A 25377-nucleotide genomic window follows, 5' to 3' on the forward strand; every position below is an offset into this window, starting at 1 on the left:
ATGTATCATAGAGTCATTAGCTTCCACTTGCCCAATTCTAATTTTTAATGAATTATTTTCTTCTATTAGATTTTTTGCCTCTTTTTTCCATTTGGCCCATTTTACTTTTTAAAGAGTTCTTCTCAATGAGTTTTTGTGCCTCCCTTTCCATTTGGCCAATTCTACTTTTTAAGGAGTTGTTTTCTTCAATATATTTTTTCCCATTTGGCCAACTGTACTTTTTAGGGATTTGTTTTCTATAGTTAATTTTTGTCCTTTTTCCAAGCTATTGTCTCTCTCTTTCATACCTCTCATTTTCCCCCCAATTTTTCTTCTACCTCTCTTGTTTGACTTTTAAAATCTTTCTTTAGCTCTTCCAAGAAAGCTTTTCTGGCTTGACACCAGTTCATATTTCCCTTTGAGGTTTTGGATGTGGGTAAATTGACAATGTTGTCCTCTTCTGAATTTGTGCCTTGATCTTCCCTGTCCCCATAGTAAAAATCTATGATCATTGTCCATTTCTGATTTTTGTTCATGTTGTTTGTCTATTTCCTGACCTAAAAAAAAAAGTTGATCTCTTCTGCTGGAGTTCAGGGGTCACTGACCCAAGCTTCTTGTGCTGAAAACCCTGGACCTGGTCACTGGCTTCATGCGCTGGAGCCTCAGGTGCTGGTAGTTGAAGGCTTTAGGATTCTGGCAGTTTACCTGGTGTTGGGCTGGTGTCAGGAACACTGGAGCTTTCAGGGGTGGGGGTGGGGAGTCTGGCCCCTGGAGGACACCTGCTCACCTGAGCCTGGCACTTATATATTTGGCTGTTGGAGGATGTCTGTCAGCCTGGAGCTTTGCCTCTTAGAGTTGTACTTTCCAGAGTTGTGCTGAGGCACCAGAACATTTGGCTCTGGAGAACACCATTGCAGGTGGTGATTTTCCAAGCTGGTATCTACCAGTTCCACTGCCTGTACTGAGGCACTCGGGGGGGTCCTGATGTTGGCATTAGATTGTTCCACCACCCTGAGGCTCACAATCTCCCCCTGATAAATTGAGGTGGGGCTTGCTGCTGGATTGTTGGGAATCCCCCTGTCTTATACTGCTCCCCTTCCTCCAGAGCCAGAGGTGCTTTTCTCATTAATCCCCCAAGCTTCCTTGGCTACAAGGCTGCAGCATCCCACTTTTTGCTGGTTCAGCTATTCCAGGGTTTTTTTCTGGGGTGATATTTTATTGACTTTCAAAGGTCATTAAGGGAGGATGAGAGAGACTGACTTCTTATTCCACCATCTTGGATCCAGGAAGTGGAACTCCATTTTTTTTAATGGTAATATGAACATGTATAGTATATCCTTGTGTCAGTTAGGGACTTGCCAAGTTAGAAGCTATGTGGTAGACTAAAATTTTGGGTTTTTACTTTCTTGTAATTGAAAAATTAGGATACCTAGAGTATCTATCCCTGTTTTCAGTTTATAACAAAATCAGAATTTTGTTTTATTTTACTATTAAAATAATAAACATTTTTTACAGATCTCATAACCACTAAATCATTGTTTCCTGTTGTGTTTTCCTACTGTAAAAGTCCCATGATATACTCCAGTAAAATCATATTTGGATGTCTCATTGCTACCTGGAGATATCATTGCATTCTCAATGGCTATGCTGATGAAGACCAAACTCTAGCAGGTCCCATCATGCTGCAAGGGCTTTGAGTGTGTGACAAGTAACAGACTACACGTCTTCCTATCATCTAAAGATCTGCCTAGCTAAGTTCAGAGAGGTTCATCACCTGAAGTCTGTAGGAAATAAATAATTTTGGCTACATCAATTCAGGAAGACTCTGTATGTCAAGTCAAATCAAGTTGAGAAGCATTTGTTAAGGGATTACTGTGTGCCAGATGCTCTACTAAGTACTGAGAATACAAATACAATCAGAAAAAAAGACAGTCCCTGTCCTCAAGCAGTTTACTTTCTAAAGGAGGAAGACAATCCATAAAAGGTATCTAAAAAGCAGGTATGGGGGGAAATGAAAGTACCATGTGAGAAGCATGTGGAAAAATTCTGGGTGAGTCGGGAGTGCAGCCTGTACAGGAATGAAAACATGGCTGGCATGGACCTCCTCCTTAAAAGGGAGATTTGGAGAGAAACTAGCCAATCAGAGGAAAGAAGGTACTACCAATATATAAAGTCCAGGGGTGAAATAAACTTCCAAGGTGAAGAGGTTTCTGAGGTATATGGAGAAAGTTCAGGAAAGTCAGGAGTGTAGCCTGGAGCAGAATAAAGGTATTGAAGAGTTGCAACCTAACCAATCAACAAGCATTCATTAAGTACTTTTACTAGGTGCCAAGCACTAATGTTAAATATTGGGGAGATAAATAAAGAAGTAAAAACCTGCAAGGAGCATAAGAGACAACATGCACATGCATTGGTATATATGAGATATATATTCAAGTTTCAAGATAGCTTGGGATGGTGCTAGCAGCTGGGGGACTGGGAAAGACCCTTAGCAGAAGGTGCCATCTGAGCTCTTATTAAGTGCCTACTGCATGCCAAGAACTGTGCCAAGTTCTAGTGAAGATAGCTAACAACCATATGAAAGATTGCTCCAAATAACTGCAGCAAAAATGGCTTTTAATAATAAGAGAAATGCAAATAAAAACAACTTAGAAGTTTTACCTCATACCCAGCAAATTGGCAAAAATGAATAAATATTGGAATAAACAATATTGAAAGGGTCGTAGAAAAACAGACACAGTAATACATTGTTGGTGGGATTATGAATCTTTGCAAACATTTTGTAATATGATTTGTAGTGGACTAAGAAAGTTACAAAATTGTCCATACCCTTTACCTCAGAAATCCCACTGCTAGATAAATAGGCCAATAAAGTAAAATGTCTCTTATACACAAAAGTACTCACAGCAGCATTTTTGTGTGGTGGCAAAGAATTTTTAACAAAGCAGATGTCCATTAATTTGGAAATGGTTAGAGAAATGTATGAATACACTTGAATATTATTTCATGTGTATACAAATGCTGAATAGTAACAAGTTAGAAAAACATGGAATGATTTCAATGAACAGATGAAGGGCAAAATAGCATTAAAAAGTAATTATTAAAATAATTTAAAGAGAAAGAATTACAACAAGAATAACCTTAAAACTGAATGCTGTGGAATTATAATGACCCCTAATGAATAGATGGGAGAAAGCAGCTCTTTTCCTTCTTTGCAGAAATAGGAGAGTATGGGTATGGAATATTGCACACACACTGAGAATTTATTGGCAATTTGGTTAGCTTACCTGAATGCATTGCTGCTGCTGCTGCTGCTGCTGCTGTTGTTGTTGTTGTTGTTGTTCTTCTTCTTCTTCCTCTTTTTCTTCTTTCTTTTCTTCTTCTTCTTCCTCTTTTCCTTCTTTCTTCTCTTCTCTTCTTGTTCTTCTTATTCTTCTTCTTCTCTACTATAAGGTGTGACTCAAAAGGTAGGGAGTGGAAGGAATATATTCAGAAATGAAATGATGTAAGAGTGTCCATAACATGAAAAAAAATTAAACATTTATTCTGTGCCAGATGCTGTTCTGGAACAAGGAGAGAATAAGACCAGAAAAAAAGTGTAGAAATCCTTGCTCTTAAGGATGTTGTTTTTTCTAGTGGGTTAAAACCATGAAAATAGAAAAAGTTAATAAAGTATTGGGAGTAAAGAAGAGTTCAGACAAAGATTTCTCAGAATATTTTAGAAGGAAGAGAACGCTAATGTTATACGGGGCAGGTGAAGCTCAAAAAAGGACATAGTGACTGACCTGAATTTTGAAAAAAGATAAATATCCTAAAAGGCAGAGCAGATAGAGTACTGGGTCTGGGGTCAGAAAGACTGGAGTTCAAATCCAGCCTCAGATAATTGCCAGCTATTTATCCCTGGGCAACAACCTTTATTTGCCTCACTTTCCTCAACTATAAAAAGAACGTGATAATTATATCACCTACCTCCTAGGGTTGTTGTGAGGATCAAATGAGATAATATTTGTAAAAATGCTTAGCATGGTTCTTAACACATAGTAAGTGCTGTATAAATGCTCATTTTCTTCTCATTCGGTTATTCTGATACCCTGACAGTTTCAGTAAAGTGCTCTCCTATGCCCCAATAAAGCAGGGATTATTTCAAATGTTATAAAGTAAAAAAGCTTCAGGACTTCATTAGTTATACTCCATTTGTTCAATCAGAGTTAAAAATGGCACCTCTATCCCCTTAACAAGGATAGTGAAAGTTACTATACAGGCTGATTTATAGCTCTTTTGCTTCTCATGTCTTTTTGTTCAACATTTTAAAGATAGATGTGTGAAGTCTTTTTAAAAATCATTATTATCCTGACACTTTAAGCTTCCATTTAAAGAAAGAAATAGCATCAGAAATTCTCAGGGGGACAGATTTTTGAAGGTTCTCAACCTAGTCCATTCAGTAACCCCTCTCTGTCCATAGCTGAGCTGTAAGTGGAAAATCAGACAGAAAATCTAGTTCTGTTTGGAATTTGTCTGAAGGCCTTTCAGATTTCAGGTCTTTCCCTGCTTGACACCAGACCTTGGAGGAATAATAGCAAAGGAGTGATGAAAGCTACGTTTGTTGTGGATAGAGACTGGTGGGCAGTGACACTTTTATCTCCTTCCCCATTATTGACTGTTCTTCCACAGATAGCACCTGACTGGTGACTGAGATAAGGGCAACCCTGAGGAGTAAGAGACTTTTCATTGCTACTATTACTGAAACAGGCTGAGGGTTGGGGAAAAATTCTTCAGCTTATAGTATAAGAGAAACCATAGAACTGACAGAAGAGAGACACAGATTCCTTGAGACCTGAGAGACCCATGTGATTAGGGGATGTACAGAGACTTTATATGGGCAGCTAGAAGCTGGCAGGACAGTTTTGTGCATGTCCTGTTACAATAGGAACACAGAATTTAGAATAACAAGGGGCCAACTCTCTCTTTTTACAGTTGAGACCCAGAGAATTTAAATGACTTACCTATGGTTATAGAACCAGTATGGTTCTGAGGCAGAATTTCAATGATGGAATTTCTGACCTTAAGTCCAGTGCTCTTGTCTCTTACACCATGCTGCTAAATCAAACCTATAAATGTCATGTAAACCCTTACTCTCACCGTCTGAGACTCTCTCCATAATTATATATATGTATATATGTATATATGTATATATGTGTGCGTGTGTGTGTGTGCACGTGTGCCTGTGTATACATATATATGTGTGTATGTATATATATGTGCATGTATATATATATGTGTGCATGTGTATACATATATGTATATATATAAACACACACAGACACACACACATATATATATATAGAGATTGATATTGATATTATAAGTGGCACAAATGAGATATCAAAAGATCAAATAAATTGCTTAGGGGCACAGAAATGGAAATTAGAGGCCATTAAATATCTTTTCTTATCCTGTTTATCTCAGAAACCAGTCACTAGGTATCTGGATTAAAAGCAGTTGCTAGAAAACCTAAACTAACATCATGGTTGTATAATTCTAGAAGATGCCATTGAAGCAGCATACTAGAATAGGAAAAGTGATGATGACACAATGGGAAAGGCACCATATTTTCCCCATGATCAAGTCCCAGTGCAATCATTCAGTGATCATGGGAAAATTACTGAACTTCTAGATCAACTCTCTAATCCTCTCCATTTCTCTATTTAAGATTCTATAACCTTAGCTCTGTTATTTCTCAACGTGGGACCTGAAACAAGTTTTGAACCATATAATTAAGTTATATCATTTACTTCTCTAAACCTCAGTTTCTTTATCTGTAAAATGAGGTGATCTCTAAGGTTCCTTCTTGCACTAAATCCTGCAGTAGTCTGAGGCACTGTAGGTTCTAAGATATTGATATTGTTCCTTTAAAGAAGGAACTGTCCAGGTCAGCTAGGATATTACCTAAATGTCCCTTTATAGCTGGTGTTTTCAACTTTTCATGTACGGTGGAAACCTTCATTGGTCTGGTAAAGCCTATGGACCTCTTCTCTGAATAGTATCTTTTAATACAGAAAATAAAATACTTAAGATTAAAAATGAAACGGATTATATTATATCAAAATATCTCTATCTATTATATGTATGCATATATTCATGGACCCCAGGTCTTTATTAACTGTCTTTAAGAATTAAAATTCCTGTGCATGAGTATAGAAATCATTAGGGAGAAGAGGAATGTCTGCTAACAGCTGCATGTGAGAGGCCAGAGGGTGGTGTGTGTGTTTCTGTGTGTGTGTGTGTGTGTGTGTGTGTGTGTGTGTGTGTGTGAGAGAGAGAGAGAGAGAGAGAGAGAGAGAGAGAGAAAGAGAGACAGACAGACAGACAGACAGAGACAGAGACACATAGAGAGGGAGGAAGGGAGCATCAGAGCATGAGAAAGGAGAGAGGGAGAATGGCAGAGGCAGAGTGAGAGACAGAGGAAGAGAGAGAGTCAGAGTGGCAGACACAGCCAGACACAGAGAAAGAGACATGGGCAGTCACACAGAGAAAGGGTCAGACAAAGAGAGAAACAGGGAGAGATAGAGACAGAGAGACAAAAAGCAAGACAGAGAGAAAGACAAAGAGAGACAGAGAAAAAGAGACAGAAGTAGGAAGAATGTAATATATCTTTCTTATTTGTCTTTCTTAATATGGGATTTTTTCTTTTTCCCCCTAGACCTGTAATGGCTTTGGTATAAGAAAATTTTAGTGTGAAAACTCTCCAAAGATACAGATCAGCAATCCCTCTATGATTTATAGTCTTATGGAGTTCTTTGGGCATTAAGAGGTTAAATGAGTAGTCTTTTATCATGAGTATGTGTGTCTGACACAGAGCTTGGATTTCTTCATTCCAAGACCACTGTAGCTCTCCATCTAGAGTAGCTATTCAAGTTACTGACTTAGAAGTATATGCAGGAATTAATGTGATTTCCATAGAAATAATGGAATTCAATGTTCAAATTAATGAGGCCTCAGCACCAATTAGGTCACTTTTTTTGGTAATTATTTTTCAGAATCCATATACTTTCAATACCCCTTGCCTCAATCCCATAGCTCAACTTCTCCCCTCCCCCAGATATCAGCTGTCATCAACTAGGTGACTATCTGCTCTATAAATGCTGTCTTTGCATGTTTCATACTCTGCCATCATTTTAACTGGGGAAGTGGATTAGACATCATTGTATATTAAGAAGGCACATTCATGTAGGGAAATCTGAAAAACAGAGGGGGTAAGAGTAGAGATGTGGAATATTGAGGTTAAGATCAAAGAAGGAAGTAATACAAAGGATTTTTGACATTGTATATAATAAAATACTGTGCCGATAGTGAGCACAGATGGAGAGTTTGGGAAACATTTCATAAACTTGTACAAAGGCATGATAGTAGTAAAGCGGGACCTCATTTTTTAGATATTTTTTACCCACTCTTCCAAAAGCAGAACAGCTAAGAATTTGTTAACTTATTTTTGGCAATAATTTTATTCATCAAAAGATGAAATAAACAATGAGTGAAAATTTTATCCTAGATTTCATTCTTCTTCTTACTAAATTATTCCTGGGTTAGAAGTTAGGGGAATCCTGGAGGAAAATAATCAGTATTTCCCAGAGATTGTGATAGAAGAGAAGAGAAAAAAAATGGGAATAATCTGATGTGTGTCAGACAGCTGAGTGATGCAGTGGATGGCTTGCAGGGCCTAGAGTCAAGAAGACCTAAGTTAAAATTTGGCTTCAGACAATTGCTAGCTGTGTGACCTTGGGTATATTACTTAACTTGTTTGCCTCAGTTTTCTCAGCTGTGAAGTGTATATAATAAGAACACCTACCTGCCTCTGGGTTATTTTGAGGATCGTATGAAATAATAATTTTTAAGTGCTTAGCATAGTGGCTGACACACATTCAGTGCTATAAAAATGTTAGTTCCTATTATGTACTCAAGAATGAAATTCTGGGGAAACAATTCCAAATGAAAAAAAAAGAAGAATTTTGCTAAGACCAATGTATGTACTAGGAGCTCACTAACTTATTCAGCTTTTTTTTTTTGTTTTAGGCAATTGGGGTTAAGTGACTTGCCCAGGGTCACATAGCTAGTAAGTGTCAAGTGTTTGGCTTGAGGCTGCATTTGAACTCAGGTCCTCCTGACTTCAGGGCCAGTGCTCTATTCACTGCACCACCTCACTGCCCCCTTACTTAGCTTTTAAAAATAAATATGCAGAACATGGAAGGAATTTCAGGTAAAAGAAAATGAATATAAGAATATGGAACAATCTCTCAGAATAATGTAAGAAGTGTCAAATATCAAAATGTCTTGAGACTAGTAAGGGTAGGTAAAGATAACAAAAAGGGTAGCATCAAAAAAAAAAGAAAACTATATTGAGAGGAAAAGAAGAATTGAAGAAGTCCTAGGATCTTCTTTTGGATGTATGGGATGATGATAACTGACAACAGAGTGAAAGCATTTGTTTCCTTCTTTATCTAGGCCTATGATCGTTGCTTTGGAAATAAAAGAATACAAATGACTAACAGGGAGTTGATGCCCAAGAGAGGTAAGGTGATAGTAAGAGATCATCTAGTTGAATGTGAAGAATTCTTTACCTGGCCCAGATGGACCACATCTTTGGGTTCTGGAAAAAACAAACAAACAAACAAGAACAAAACAAAACAGAACAAACAAAAATGGCAGATGTGATATGATTGCTGAGCCCTTCTGTCACTAATAATTAAATGATTATGGAAAATGAAAGTGGATTGAAGAAGGGCAAATGTTACAGTTTTCAAAAAGGGGAAACAATCACTGACTTCAAACTCAGGTAAGTAAGCTTGACACAAAATTCCTGGGGGTAATTCAATAATGCATAGTTGGCAAATGTCTAGAAAAAAATTCAGTGATTACAAAGAGCTTGTAAGACTTTATCAAGAGTAAGTCATGCTAAACTAATGTATTTCCTTTTTTGACAGGATTACAGAAATAGGAGATAAGAGAAATTCTTTGGAGAGAATTTACTTAAATCTTGGCAAAGCTTTTGAATAAACATCTACTTTTCTTGTGAAGAAGATGGAGAGATATGGATTAGACAATACCACAATCTGATGAGTTTGTTAGGTGGTCTACTCAAAGACTCATTGTGAATGGTTCAGTGTTAGCTTAGAGGTCTCCAGAGCCATACAGTACCTTGGGGAACAGAGTTTGGCACTGTGCTGTTTAACCTTTTTTTTTTTTGGCTTATTGATGACTTGGATAAAGAAATATTGTTGTCATCAAATTTAAATATAATAATAATAATATTAATAACAATAATAATAATAGCTAGAGGTTATGTTGCTTTAAGATTTGTAAAGTGCTTTACATGTATTATCTCATCTGTACAACAACTTTGAGAGGTAGGTTCTATTATTACTTCCATTTTACAGATGAGAAAACTGATGCATGCAGCAGGTAAATGACTTAGCTTGTTACAAAGCTAGTAAGTATCTGAGGCCAGGTTTGAACTCAAGTCTTCCTGACTGCAGGTCGAGAGATCTAACTAACACTATCTAGCAAATTTCAATATATATATATTCACCACCTAGGATCCAGGATAAATAATGCACTGGATGACAAAGTCAGGATACAGAAAGGCCTTGAAAAACTATGATATTAGACTGGATCAAATGAAGTAAAATTTTAAAAGTCTTATATTTTGGGTACAAAAAATCATGGTTGGAACTTGGAAGACATTCCTATTGGTAGGGCTGTAGATGCTGCTTCTTTATTAATAATACATGTTTAAGGGATAGCAAGGAAATACGGTGAAGTGGTTGGTCCATATTTAAGAACAAAAGAGCATTAGAATTGGAATGCCAGGTAGATGCCAAGGGGAAGATCTGGAATTTGATCTTGGGGATGTTGAGAAGCCATAGAAAATATTTGAGAAAGAAAGTGCAATGTTCAAACCTGTATTTTAAGAAAATAACAACAATGTGAAAAGAAAAACAAAGCCTTTGGAAGACTTAAGAACTCTGATCAACAAAATGACCAATTATGATTCCAAAGGAATTATGTTGAAAAATGCTACTCACCTCCTGACAGAGAGATGATAGGCTCAAGATGAAGAATAAGACATGAATATTTGACATGATCAATGTGGGAATTATTTTTTTCTTAGACTATATATACTTGTTCTATTGTTTTTTTTTTCTTTCTCAGTAGGAGTGGAGTGGAATAGAGAAATATACTTATTAATTTAAATAAAAAATGAATTTAAAAAATAAGAAAATTAGTTTGGGATTTTTACTAAGCATTTAATTTTCACCTAGATGTTAGTTTTCTATGACTGTTATTATCTCTTATAATGTCCTAGTACTTGACTGTAAACCCCATAAAGAAGAACTTTTTTTTTCCTGGATTTTTCTTTCCCTCAATTGCCTAGCATTTACTGCTGCAAAGAATAAATACTTAATAAATATTTGTAGTTGTAGTACAGAGTAGAGAGCCTAGAAGCCGGAGACAAGTGAAAAGGCTATTGTAATAATTTGGACCCAAGATGAAAGGAAACTGTATAAGGATGGTGGCATTAGAAATGGCAAATAAGCATTCATGAAAGCTGTTGGAGAGGAAGGCACCACAAGGCTTAGTGATTCCTTGGACATGGGTGATGAGGCAGAGAGGCATTAAGGAGAGTTCTAGTCTCTAATCCACTCTCTTCCATCAAGTAAGTATTGCATACTTATTCCGTGTAAGATACTCCCAAGCATTCCTACCTGAGTGACCAGAAAACTGATATTACTATTGACAGAACGGAGAAAATCAGCATTATACATATAGGTTTGAGATACTGATTGGATTTCATAATGGAAATGTCTCATAGGAGGTGTGGGATGAGAGCTCAGAGGGGTAGTCATGACAAGAGGGATCCATTTAAAAGTAGTCCACATGGAGATGATGGATGGAGCAAAAGAAGGGATGTAATTTCCAAAGGTGGTAAAGACTTTAGCTTAAAAAGGCCAAGGTCTCCCACTGCATCTGGGACCATTGCCAGTCATCCTGATCTATAGATGACCTTACCACTAGACTCTGATGACTCTGGAGGAAAGAGTGAGGTGAATGACTATGCAGCCCTGCTTCACTTACATGCAATTCACTTGCAAGAGAAGACATCACCATTCTTATGTCATTGGTCCTCTTTGAAAATGAAGAATGAACAACAACAATCTGAGGGAAAGCAGAGAACAAAGAGCAATGAGTCAAGAACTCAACCTCAAGACATGCCCCTATTTATAGGGACAAAGGAGGAAGAAGAGTCTTCAAAAAAGCCAGAGAAGTACCGATCAGAGAAATAGAAGAATCACCTACTCTAGAGTCACAGAAGCCAGAAAAGAGAATTCAAAGAATAACAAAGACTTAGAGGCTAGAAGGGACCTTGAAATCTATCTAATCCAATTCATTCAATAGATGGAGAAATGGGAAAATGCTAACAATGAAACAATCATTTATTAAGTGCCTACTATGTGTCAGACATCATGCTAAGTGTACCTGGGACAGCCCCTTCATTGCACAGAAAAGGCACAGCAACAGAAACACAGAGATATTAAATTCCTGATAAAATTAATGCTGCATCACTAGTTAGTGGCAGAATACAAACTAGGAACCATACCTCCTACATTCCACTTCAATGTTGTTCCCATTAAGCCAAGAAGGAGGGGGTGATCAACAGTGGTGAATGAGCAGAAGAAAGGTAAAGAGAGGAGTTGTTATTTAGATAATCTTCTGGTAGTCTCTAAAAAACAAATTTTCAGAGGAAGGGTTAGGACCGACACTAAGTTGAAGGGGATTAAGAATGAAAAGGGTCATGAGAAAATGAGGCAGAATTTTGAGAAAGTTGATGGGAATGACCGTTTAAGAAAATTGTCAGAAAAAAAGATAAGAGAAATGTGCAGGAACTGCAGGGAGGCCTGAGAGGCAAGCAAAGATCTCTAGATCATACATGTTTGAACACAAAGAGAAAGGGTTTGACTGGAAGGAGCAAGCCTTCATAGAAAGATGGAAGAGGATAAAGCCAAGAATGAAGGTAGGATGGTTAGCCTTTAAAAAAGGAATAAAGCTTTCCACTTAAAATTATAAGGGAGAGGGGCAGCTAGGTGGCACAATAAATAGAGCTCTGGCTTTAGAGTCAAGAGGACCTGAGTTCAAATCCGGCCTCAGACACTTGACAAATACTAGCTGTGTGACACTGGGCAAGTCACTTAACCCTGATTGTCTTACCAAAAAGCAAACAAAAAAAAATTATAAGGGAGAATGAAAGAATCCATGATGAAATACTTTAGGAGTAGCTAGGATTTTTTTTTTGATTAAGAAAACTAAATACAGAAATGTCAGAAAAAAAAAAGTCCCATAGTCACAGGGTTTTATAACTGAGCTTAATTATAAACATCTCCTGACTTGGGCCAATCCCTTAATTTCAAAGAGAAGATGCACAATTATCTAGTAGAAGAGTTGAGTTTAGTGTCCAGCTAATTTTACCCATAGTCGAGTCCTTTTTCAACTGTACCACCCATGGATTACCACAATCCCAGTGGCCAGAGTTCTTCCATAACATTCTCTTTATTGAGATTTCTTCTTCCTTTTTAAAGGGCTTTATTTGCCCATGAATAAACAGAGAATTGAAAAGAATATTGCAGACTATGTTTCTCTTCATAGATTTTTGAAACAGAGTACAACTTGCAGATTAACCCGATCACGCTACCAAAACCAGCAGATACCTCCAAGAGGTCTTATATGTCCTGTTTACCCCAGGTTTTGATACAAAGGGCCTTTCATAATTTTCAAGAGGTATGTGCAAGTTGTAAAGAGTTATGCAGGCCTGTTACGAAGGAATGTTTTTTCTTAGACAGATAAGGATCAGGTTAGTATTAGTGGTGCCAGCAATAAGATAAAATTTCACTTCAAAACTAGGGCTATGTTGATGTACCTATATTAATTACATGTAGCCATTTACAGTGGCTAAGGTCAGCCAACTGAGCCGATGAAGTGACTTTGCCGCCATCTTAAAAAATTTGGTCATAGCTACCAGAACACAGGGAATTTAGCAACTACTCCCTGCTTCCCCTCCTCCTCCAAGAACTAGTCACACAAAAAGTAGCAGAAATGCTGCTGGTTGACAGAAAGCTGTCTATTTGATAAGGAAAAGAAACAAAATTGCGCAGATTTTGGAAGGGAAGGCTTTATCAAGAAAATGGTATTTGATAAAGGATGAGAAATAAATCCAAATTTAGTCAGTGCATGGAAGCTCTTCTTATTTTTTTTCTTTTCAATTTTGCATATATATTTTTCATGGTGGGAAAGCTGCCACTAACATAGCAAAATGACTTTTATTAGGACCTCAAGTTTCCACTGTCTACTAACTTTGAATGCGATCACTTTCAAAATTGAAATTGAGCCTGATTTATCATTGGTCAGATCTGAAATTCACTTTGGGAGACTGAAAGTTCAATTGGAGATTTATTTATCCAGAGCACTCTCTATGTATATCATGATAGTAGAAGGCATCTTTTTAAGGTGCTTTTAAATATATTTTGAGTATACACACATATACATACATATAAACATATGTGTATATATATATGCACAATACATATATTTTAAAAGCTTTAAGATTTTTGTTTTCATTTTTATTCTTCTATTCTTCACTTTTTAATCAAAACTTTCAAGTCAATAAAAACAAAGTAAAGTTCAAAATGAAAAATGACAATTGCTGATCTGTAACACTAAAATCACAGCTCTGTCTCATTAACAGGATAAGTACAATTTTGAGGTACTAGATCAGGTGGCATTTCCCCATCCTCATTTAACAGATCAGAAACCTGAAGCTTAAAGCAGGTATGTACTTGTTTCCAGATCAAACAGCAAAGCAGTGGCTGAGTTGTGACATCTGCTTCAGTTCCTAACCTTAATAAGACACATGAATATTAGAAAACACAGCTTATAGGCTCCAAAGGAAAAATCTTTGCTTCAGTGATCACTCAAAGTCAAAACATTAAAAAAGCCCTGATTTCTATTGCTCTGAACAAATATCCTTCACCAGTTTTCCTGCTTAATGATTCCTTTCTCCCGTTTACTTGAAGAAGTATATGCATAGTAATGAAAATCTAAATAATCTTACTTGGCTTCAGGATTTACCAGAACGAAGACAATGTCAGTGAAAAAAAGTGACCTAAGTTAGGGTTCTATAATACCTAACATGAGCTGCCATTTCATTTCTATTAAGTATTCTTAATATTGAGAAACAGTATGGATTGTTGGATAGAGGGTAACCTTGGAGTCAGTAATAATGGAGCACAAGTCTTATCTTCAAGGACAAGTAGAATCCTGAACAGGCACTTAACTTTTCTGTTCTCTGGTCATCTAATACTATAAGTTAAAAATAAGGTGATGAATTGCATTGGTAGAAAGAATTCCAAACACCAATGAAATTACAGGTTAGTACCCAAAAAGTTTTTACTTAATCAATCAGCAAAGTACTTACTGTGTCCTGGACACCACATTAAGTCAAAAGTTAAAAAGTTGAAAAAAAATGCGAAAACACAATCCCTATTGTGAAAGAACTAATATTCTTATAGAGGCAACAATATTCAAATAATTTTGCACCTATTAAATATAGTAGATGAAAATGGAAAGTAATCTTAGAGGGAAGGCATGGGCAGAAATAAGAACCAGTAAAAGCCTATAGAAGGTGGTATTTCAGTTGAAACTTGAAATTAGCCACAGAAGCCAGGAGGCAGAGCAGAGGGAGAGCATTGCAGGAACTGGGGCAGGGAAGGGCAATATTAAAAAGTTGCAAAGTACGGAAATAGAATTTTGGGTATGAGCAACACCAAGGAGTCCAGAATGGATAGTTTATAGACTATATGGAGGGGAGTAAAGTATGAGAAGACTAGAAAGGTAAGAAGAAGTCAGGTTGTGAAAGCCTTTAAAAGCCAAACAGAGGATTTTTTTTGGAGGTAAAAGGGAATCACTGGATCTTATTGAGCAATGGGGTAATATAGTTAAGCCAGGCTTTTGGAAAGATCCAACCTCCAGCTGTGAGCAGTCAAGTAGAGAGTATTGAGGCAAGGATACCAACAACAAGGCTGTATTAACTAGTTCATATGTGCTATGAAGAAAGTCTTCACTCTGGTACCGTCTGTGCTGAGAGAAATGATTCTTTTTCTATTATGTTAATAACCAATTATTAAATTAATATTGAGGATTTTTCCTTCTATTTCTTCATTAGAGACCAGCTCAGGTCATTCAGGCAGTCTCTAAAGTACATTGCTGATAGATAAGATTGCACAAATTCCTGGGGTACATTCTCTTTGATCTTTGGCAGGACCCCACTCAACTAAAGGACCTTACTTCTATTTAAAGTACAAACAGAATCTAGTCTAGATGAATTTTTTCCCAAAGGAAATAAATCCCTATCCTTGGAACCTTCCATTAGAATGTAGAATGGCTCAGCTTATGAAGGAGAAAACCAACTAGAGTGGTCTGGGTAGAGATAGATTTCTTTGTCCAGATTGTTGGAGGCAGCTGAGCCTCATGAGCAAATCATAATCTCAGCAGGAGACACAGAAGACTTTGAGCCTACCTCTTCATTACTATGTCCACCCTGTCATTGATTGTTTATCAATGAGAGTTGATTTCTATATGTCGGGGGAATCATCTTTTCCAAAGGTTTTTAAACATTCTGGGATCTCCATGGTTTTATCTTTGGTTACCAAAAGAGACCACTCACCACCAATTTATTGATTATTTGCTAGCCTAATTGAGAAATTGATTATTCATTACACAGTAACTATGTCTCTGGGACTTTTTATTCATCACAGTGTGAATGGATATAAAGAACATATGAGATATAGGAAGGTAGAAATGACAAGACTTCAAAACAGATTGGATGTGTGGCATGAGTGAAAATGAGGATTTAGGATGAAACCAATTCTATATGACTAGAAGAATGGTTCCCTTGATGGTACTAGGGAAATTTGGGAGAAGATAAGAGGTGGGGAAGATATTGAATTCTGTTCTGGAGATGTCAAATTTGAAATGTCTATGAGGAATTCATTTTGAGATAGATATCCAAAAGGAAGTAAGTGATGGGAAAATGGAGACCAAGAGAGAGGTTAGGGTTAGATAAATAGATTTGAGAATCATCTGCTCTGCTTAGAGATGATAATTGAATCCACTGGAGCTAATGAGATAACAATAGAAAAGAAGAAGAGATGAGGTCTCAGGATAGAGCCTTGGGAGACAACTACAATTAGCAGGAATTTCTTGGAGGAAAAATGCAGAAAAGTAGACTAAGCAGTGAAGATAGAGAGGAGAATAAACAAAAGAGAGCAATGCTATAAAATCCTGGAGAGAAGAGAATATCCAGAAGAGAGTGGCCATTAAGAGACCATTGGTAATTTTGGAGAGATCAGTTTCAATTGGATGATGAGATCAGAAGCCTGATATAGAGGGTTTAGAACTGAGTGAAAGAGGGAGTGGAGGAATGATTTGTAGATGTCTTTCTTAAAGAGTTTAGTCAGGAACAGGCCAAGAGATATAAGATGATAGCCAGAGACATAGACCCCCAAGTCTATATTGGAATGTGGACATCTACATAGTGGATGAAAGAAGTCATTTAGGTGAGGATGAAAAATATGCCCTGTACATCTTTCATTTTCTTTTTTCTTTCCTTTCCTTCCCTTCCTTCTTCCCTTTCTTTTTTCCTCCTTTCCTCCCTCCCTCTCTCCCTTCCTTCCTTTTTTAAAAATTTAGACCTGTGATTTAATTGATGTACAAGTCCCCCTTTTCATTTTTTTCAGTAAACATTTCTGTTTAATATGTATAAGAGCCAAATTGCATGAATTAAAATTAGATTTTCCTTCACTAAGTACATACACTCAAAGCCAAGTAAGTCAACTTCAATTTGAAAACCTTTTATCTTACTTTCAGAATGTGGAAAAATGCATGCAATTATATAAAAACATTCAATTAATAAGTTTTAGAATCTCAGCTAATCAGATATTTTCCATACAACAGTTCAACATTTTTAAAGTGTTCAATTAAAATTCAAGCATACCACCTTATTCAGTTCTTTCTTAGAAATTAACATAACTTAGGGCAAACTTTTAAACTAAATGTTGAAAAATACTAAAGGAAATCTTCCTATCCAGATTGTACTTCAATTTCTGATTGTTTCTTGTGACTTAGATTATTAGTCTCTGCTGTTTTCTTTGTTCTTGGATTGAAGATTTAAAAAAAAAGTTTCTGGTTAGATTTTCCAAATTACAGTGCAATCACTTTCTTTAAGCATTTTTAAAATAATGTTTTATGAATAAATGCTTTTCAGATTAAAATGACCATGGTCCATCCCTATCATACATTAGTCCCTCACTAATTTTTTTCCCTAACTACCTTGTTTCAGTTTTCCTGTTAATAAAGTTCCAATAATTCAAAAATATTTTAGTAGTATTTAAACAGATGTTTAATGATTTAAAGTTTATATATCATAGCTATTTAACATTTATTATAATGGCCATTTCCACTGGTTGGCTGGCGGTTCTTCCACTAAAGGCCTCCAGGGTTTCCATGTCAACATTTTTCTTGCCAGTGATAATTCATTTTCAGCCTGAAGAATCAACTCTTCTAGCTAGCTAGCCTGAAGCTTTTCCTCTAGTATCTGAAGATTTGTTTCCTCTTTTACCATATTCAGCCTTTCATTTGTAATCTGTTCTGTGTACTTTCTATAGGCTGCATTTGAGGGCATAAACTCAAGAGCATCAAGAATCTTCAAATATAATAATCTTAGCTGCTCCCATGGGGTCTCACATACTGCCAGTCCAACAAGACCTGTGGTCTACAAAAATAAAACACTTGGATCATTCCTAGTTAATCTGGCTGCCCTCCCCGGTCTACTACAAGGAGAGGGGGAAAAAGAAAGGGAAAAGAAGGGGGAGGAAGATGGGAGAAGGAAGAGGAAAGGTAAGGAGGGAGAAAAAGGAGAATAGAAGGAGGGTGAAAGGACAGGAAGGAAAGGGAGAAGGGGAGTGGAAAGAGAGGAGGGAGAAGAATGATGTTAAGAAGGAGGAAAAGAGGAAGTTAATGGGAGGAGGTGAAAGAGAAAGAAGGAGAGAAGTGGAAGGGAAAGGAAATGATGGTACAGAAGGGGAGGAGAGAAGGAGGAATTGAGGGGGATGAAAGAGAAAGTCCCCCTTTTCATGAAAAAAACTCCCTGTAACAAAGAAGCTTAGCAACTCTTCTGCAACTTGGAGACTGGGGAGTTGTTTGAGGACACAGAGATGTGAAGGAACTTGAGTAAGAGGAATAAACCAGTATATATCAGAGAGGAGACTTGAACCCAGGTCTTTCTGACTCTGAAGTCAGACCTCTCTATACTGATCCATGTTGCACCTGAATTTTTAACATTTCTGTGCTGCTATCTATTTTATTGCACAGTGGTCATTTCTCTTCAGAATCATTTTTTTTAATAGGTTCTTTATGAACTATATTAGGACCTATGACAATCTCATCAACATGATAATCCATCAGCAAAAGAAAATTTATATCCATGCATATTTTTTCAAAGGCTTTAACACTAAGTAAGATTAGTTTTTACAACTTATCCATATCTTCCAATCCTAAGAAGCAATTTCATAAAATTTCCCAAAAATGACCATAGAAAGAATCTATCATGTATACGGTACTGGGATCAGTTTCCTCGGGAGCTATTCCTCATAGGAATGAAACAGAACATAAGTAGATTATTCAGCCATATAGAAAAGAGGTTGTATGCCTTTTCTATTTTATTTGAGTGAACATTAATACAATTGTCATACAAATCATTCTTTTTTTTTATGTATAACTTCATAGCTGGTGTTTTATAAATGCCAAAGCAATATTAATCCCTCAAGCTGCCTGGTTATCTTCTAAATTTCATAAAAACATATGAATGAAATGTGAATTTAATCAATGAAGTGTGTAGATAAAGTTGATTTAACATTATTTTTAAAAATTGTAAGCATAATCCATGATATCTAGAGACAGTGGTTAGTTTAAAGAACTCAAGGATTATGGTAAGGATATCTTCCTAATTTCTTGAAAGCTTCCTTGTCACATTATGAAATGTGATACTTTCCAAATTGTTCACTTTTTTAACCAAAACTGCAATAATTTGGCAAAGGAGAAATATTTCAATAAGGATTAACACTCAGCATTTTGACTTATTGATAGTTCTTTATATGTCATTATTATAAAACATTACTAGCTTTGTAGTAAGAGTAAAGAATGTGCTAGTCTGTTATTAGTGTTATGACCTCCTACGAGAAGAGAAAATAGTATATCAATAGGGTCATCACCCTAAGAGAGTTAATCATAACTCTCTCATCACCTCAAAATCATGAGAAATTTAAATAATTGGTCATAAGAACTATCATTGGACTTCAATTTCTTCCTCTTCACCTAGAACAAGTTGCAAAGTTCTCAAGCCTTTAACAAAAGAGATTACAACAATTAATTTTATAATATACTTGATGGAAAATTTGCAATGAATCATTCCAAGGTATCTAAAATTAAAAATGAGAGGTAGGAGTTATATTCATGAGATATCATTCAATAAAATTATCCACAAGAATGTAATTTTCTACAAATGGCAGTTCCTTGTATATGATGGGCCTAAATCAGTGTTTGTTGAACAAACATATATTGTTAAAACATGCATACTTATTCTCAATGCACCTTATTTGCTTTGATTTTAGATATTTAATTTTTAATTTCCATGGCACATGTGAAGTCATATCTTCGCAATATTTGAATTTGCACTTTTCCCAAGAAAATTTCAGTCATTATCAATTGTATCAGCCAGAAGGGAAATTACAGAATGGGAGGAAATAGAAACCATCTAGTCTAACTCTGTCACTTTTAAATGAAAAAAGTGGGGTTCAGAGAGAGTTTATGATTTAGACAAAGTTACACAGAAAGTTATCGGAACCCCAAATTTGAAAATAGATCCTTTGTGCCAATCTGTGTAGTTTCAGTTTTACATGATGAGCACTACAGAAACATAGAATACTTTGTCCTTTTTTACACTATTTTTTAAAAACAGAATACTTTGAAGAGAGGCACATCAAGATCAGATCTGAACATATGTAAGTTTACTCTGGCTAAGGGAATGAAAGAGGAGCTCAGTTATTAGGCTATTATAATAGACAGATGATAATAAGATGTGATACTAATATTTTGAAAGTGGTGTTATAGTTCAAGAAATTAAAGAAATGTTTCAAAAGTAGAATTGTCAACTATGTGCACAGTAATAAACTATATTGAGGTTTTGAGCATGATTGGTGTCAATAATGGATTTATGAAATCTAAAGGTGGTCTGTTTAGGAGAAAAGATAGACTCATTCTATTAAAAAAAAAGATTTTTAAGGTGCTGCTAAAGCATACAGATAGGGCTCCCTATTAGTTGGAAATAGAGTTTGCAGCTCAGCAGAAAAAAATGAATACTACTTATATAGATCCTAGAATCCATTAGGAGATCATTATACCAAGGGAATTGCACCTGGACCAAAACCAGATCAAAACAAAACAAAGCAAAGCAATACAAAGTATGCTTGAATACAAATACTTGAATCTATGACCTTAGATGAGATTGCCAAAGACAATTGTTGGTGAAAATGCTAGCTTAAGTCTAGCTAGTGAGAAAGGTCTTAGTGGTAGAAGGTTACACAGGATAGAAATTTAAATTCAATAAAATATTGCCCAGGAAAAACCCTGGAACAGCTGAGCCAGCAGAAAGACAAGGTGTGGCAGTCTTGTAGCATGGGAAGCTTGGGGGGATTAATTGGAAAAGTTCCTTTTGCTCTGGTGCAGGGGGAGCAATAGAGCGCAATTAGGGTTAGGGTTAGGGTTAGAGGTGTCCCAGTAGATTAGTGGCAAGCCACACTTCAGCAAACCAGAGGGATATCCTGAGCCCAGGGTGGTTGAGCAAGCAAGCACCAACACCAGGACCTCCACATGTCTTGGTACATGCAATGAAACTAGTAGACTCCAGCTCAGAAAATCACATGTGTGCCTGGTGGCAGATGTCCTCCAGCAGCCAAACCTCCTGGTGCTTCAGCACAACTCTAGGAAGCACAGCTCCAGGAGGCACAGCTTCAGGCAGGCAGGCATCCACTGGCAGCCAAGCCTTCCAGTGCTTCAAAAAAGCCCAGGTAAGTAGGCTTCCTTCAGGGGCCAGACACCCCCCAACACCCTAAGAGATTCAGTGTTGCTGACTCCAGTTCAGCACCAGGTAAGCTGCCAGACCCTGTGGCCTCCAGCTGCCAGCACCTGATAGATATCCCAGCCCACAAAGCCGGTAACCAATTCCATGGCCTCTAGCACAAGAAACTTGGGTCAGTGGCCCCTGTGCTCCAGCAAGCAAGAGATCTCAACTTTAAAAGCCAAGAAATAGGCAAACACCATTAACAAAAAGCAGAAACAGACAATGATCATAGATTCTTATTATGGGGACAGGGAAGATCAAGGCACAAATTCAGAAGAAGACAACATTGTCAATATACCCACATCTGAAACCTCAAAGGGGAATATGAACTGGGTCTCAAGCCCAAAAAACCTTCATGGAAGACCTCAAGAAGGATCTTAAAAGTCAAATAAAAGAAGTAGAAGAAAAATTGGGAACAAAAATAAGAGATATGCAAGAGAGAGTCAATAGTTTGGAAAAGGAAGGAGAAAACAATGCATTAGAAGGTAGAACTGGCTAAATGGAAAAGGAGACACAAAAACTCACTGAAGAGAAGAACTCCTTAAAGAGTAAAATGGGAAATGGAAAAGGAAGTTCAAAATCTAATAGAAGGAAACAATTCATTAAAAATAACTTTAAAAGTTAGAATTGGGAAAGTGGAAGCTAATGACTCTATGAAACACCAAAAATCAGCCAAAGAAAATCAAAAGAATGAAAAAATAGAATAAAATTTAAAATACCTCATTGGAAAAAATAACTGACTTGGAAAATAGATCAGGAAAGATAATTTAAAAATTATTGGACAACCTGAAAGTCATGATCAAAAAAAGTGCCTAGGCAGCATCTTTCCTCATTTAGCTTTTGTACTTCCTTTTTCATTTTGCCAATTGTACTTTTTAAGGAGTTGTTTGCTTCATTGTTTTTTTGTACCTCCTTTTCCATTTGGCTAATTCTATTTTTAAGTCAGTTTTTTTTTTCCAAGCTACTGACCCTTTTTTTTTTCATAATTCTCTTGCATCACTCTCATTTCCTTTCCCAATTTTTATTTCACCTCTCTTATATGATTGTTTAAACTCCTTTTTGAGTTGTTCCATGAGTACTTTCTGGGCTTGCGACCACTTCCCATTTTTGTGTGGGGCCCTGCTCATAAGTGTATTGACATTCTTGTTCTCTTCTGAGTGTCTGTCTTGACCTTCCCTGTCACCATATCATCTTTCTATGGTTATTTTTTTTATTGTTGTTTGTTGCTCATCTTTTTTGGCTTTTTTCCCTTTCTTTTAAATTTGAGCTCTGTTCCTGGGGTGGAAGGGGCATTGTCTCAGGCTTCTTGTTCCAGGGGCTGCAGGCCCTGTTTACCTGGTGCTGCACTACTGTTGCCCTGAGCCCCTCAGGGGACTCTCATGTTGGATGCTGTGCTGAGGGGTTGAGGGGAGGTGGCTGACATTGCTGGAGGCTGTATGGGTCTAGCAGCTTACCTGGAGCTGAGTCAGAAGTAGGGCATTTCTATGTTTCCCTGGGGCTACACTGAAGCAAGTGGTGGTCTGGCCACTGGAGGCTGCCTGTTTGCCCAGGCTAAGCTGAAGCATGTGGCAGGGGCTGTGCAGGCACTGGTTTGTTTAGGCACTGGTAGGATTGGTGTCTACTTTTTTGCACCATGCTGAAGCACTTGGCAGTTCTCAGAGCTGGTGTCTGCCAGCTAAGCATGGGTGGGTGGCGGGGCCCTGGTGTTGATATTTGCCTTCTCCACCACACCAGGGCTGGGATCTTCTTCTGGTTTGCTCAGGGCTTGCTGGGATGCTTCCTGTTCTGGATTGTGCTCCCCTTTTATCCCAGTAGACAGACCTTTCCTGCTGATCTTCCAAGTTTCTTGGACTAAAAGACAATTTTACCCCATCTTTTTGTTGGTCCTGCTATTCCAGAATTTGTCTGGGGGACTCTATTTTACTCTATTTTATGTTTGTTTGGAGGTGAATATTCCCATGGTGATTTATTACTTACTCTACTATCTTGGCTCTTGGAAGTCCCACCTCAAGATTTCTTTTCATGATCATAACTTTCAGGTAGTCCAACAATTCTGATATTGTCTATCCTTGATCTGTTCTCCAAATCAATTATTTTTCTAATGAGATGTTTTGGATTCTTCTCTTCTGATTATATTTTATTATTTCTTGGTGTCTTATAATGTCATTTGATTCCCCTTGCCCAATTCTAGTTTTAAAAGAGTTATTTTCTTCCTTAAGATTTTAGACCTCTTTGGTTAACTTTCTTTTCATAATTTTCTTGGATTGCTTTTATTTTTTTTTCTTAATTTTTCTTCAATCTCTCTGATTTTTGAAGTCCTTTTAAAGTTCTTCTAAGATCTCCTTTTGGGCTTGTGACCATTTGACTTTACTTTTTGGGGTACGAGTGACTTTTTAAAAATCTCATTATCTTCCTCTAAATATGAACCCAGATCTTATTTTATACCATAGTAACTATCTATGGTAGGGCTCTTTCTCCTTTACTCACTCATTTTTACTTGTATTTGTTTTATTTTATTTTAGCAGCTTATTATTGTAATCAGGTTTTAATCCTGAGTTGTGGGTAATTGTGCCCCAGGCTTCAGGTCCTCTTTGATGTTATTTTCCAAATTCTATCCATGGGCTCAATTTCAGGGACTCCTCTCCTTCCTTAAGCCACAGTTAGGGACCCCAGACATGTTGTCCCAAAAATACTCTGTCTCCCTGTGGTACAGCACTCACTGGGTGTTTGCTCATTTCTCCTTGCCTACAGCTACAGCCCAGGATTAGGTCTGGTCAGTACCACTAGCCCTGGGATCCAGAAACAGTAAGGGAGTGGTCCTTCAATCTTCCCCCCACTGAACAGTCTGAACCTCACACTGTCCTTTAGGTGAATATTCTTGAGGCCTAGTCTGCTTCCCTAAGGAGCTGCCCCTAGGCCTTGTTGTTTATTGATTCAGCAGAATAAGACTGGAGGTGTCTGCACTTCACTCAGGCCAAACCTCAGTCTCCGGAAATCCTGTCTTTCCTGAGGCCCTCTCAAGTTGTCTTAGGAGGACAACTGCTTTATTTTTGCCACTCTACTTTCATTCTGAGGCTATGTTCTGTCTGTTTGTGAAGGAAATTGGAGAGCTTTGAATTTTCTTACCGGCTCTTCCATCTTCTCAGAATCTCCCTCCTTTCCTTGTCAAATCTCTTCCAGGTTCACAAGCAGGTTGCAGTACGAATCTCTCAAAAAAGACTAAAAAATAGAAATTCTCTGCTAAGCTTGCCTTGAGGTGGGCTGAAGAAAATTCCCGTCATTTGTTTTGCCTTCTTTTTTCTCTCAATTGCAAACCAGGCTTAGAGACTTGGACACAGATCATAGGAAATGATTTGTACACTTTAATCCCAATTTCAAATGGCATATACGTACAAATAAGGATTGAATTGAACAGGTTTCCCCTGTAGCTGGACTGGGCTGGGTTGGGGCTAGTGAACCACTGGTCACAGGGGAAACCAGAAGTCTATTGGTTGGATGGGTAAACAGAGAAATTTGGAAGAAGACATGATTCTGATAATATTACCAGCTCCATTCTATTCTCAATTCTAGTTTGCCCTTGATGGCATTTATCTCCCTTTCTTCATTCAATTTCTGTCATGTCATATAGTCTCAGATCTTCTTGCTTTTCTTCCTTTCCATTGGAGAGTAAGTTTGTGTCCTCCTCTTCCATGACCATATTGATTCCATGAGCAATAAATTGCCTTTTGAGGGCAAAAGACCCAATAACTTCAATGACTCTGCAGCTAGCATTCTTAGTCTATCAAGTCTCTGTGACAATAACCCTGAGGAAAGACTTATACTAGCAATTCTGGCACCTAGAGTATGCACCACAAAACAAAACAAAACAAAACAAAACAAAACAAAACAAAACAAAACAAATGAACAAAGAATCTTCCAACTGAAGCAGAAAAACAAATTCAGTAAAGGGAAGAGAGCTTGAAAGAAACCTTAGGCCTCAGAGCACAAGATCTGAGGGGAACAGGTGGTCTTGTCAGGGAAGAGGCTCTGGGATGCTGTCCAGTGAGGGGAAATAGATTTCAGGACTATTAAGGAGGTCAGTACTTGAGAGTTTGTTGACTGGGGGAAAAGAGAAAAAT

At 37.3% G+C, this 25377-nt stretch overlaps 1 pseudogene; it reads right to left on the reverse strand.

Moving 5' to 3' along the window:
• Positions 1–17524: 17524 nt before the first annotated feature.
• LOC110213676 (NADH dehydrogenase [ubiquinone] 1 alpha subcomplex subunit 5-like) lies at positions 17525–24397 on the reverse strand (annotated as a pseudogene).
• Positions 24398–25377: the final 980 nt, after the last annotated feature.

The sequence above is a fragment of the Phascolarctos cinereus genome, unplaced genomic scaffold (genome assembly GCF_003287225.1).
Source record: "Phascolarctos cinereus isolate Bilbo 61053 unplaced genomic scaffold, phaCin_HiC Scaffold_9;HRSCAF=440, whole genome shotgun sequence".
NCBI lineage: Eukaryota > Metazoa > Chordata > Mammalia > Diprotodontia > Phascolarctidae > Phascolarctos > Phascolarctos cinereus.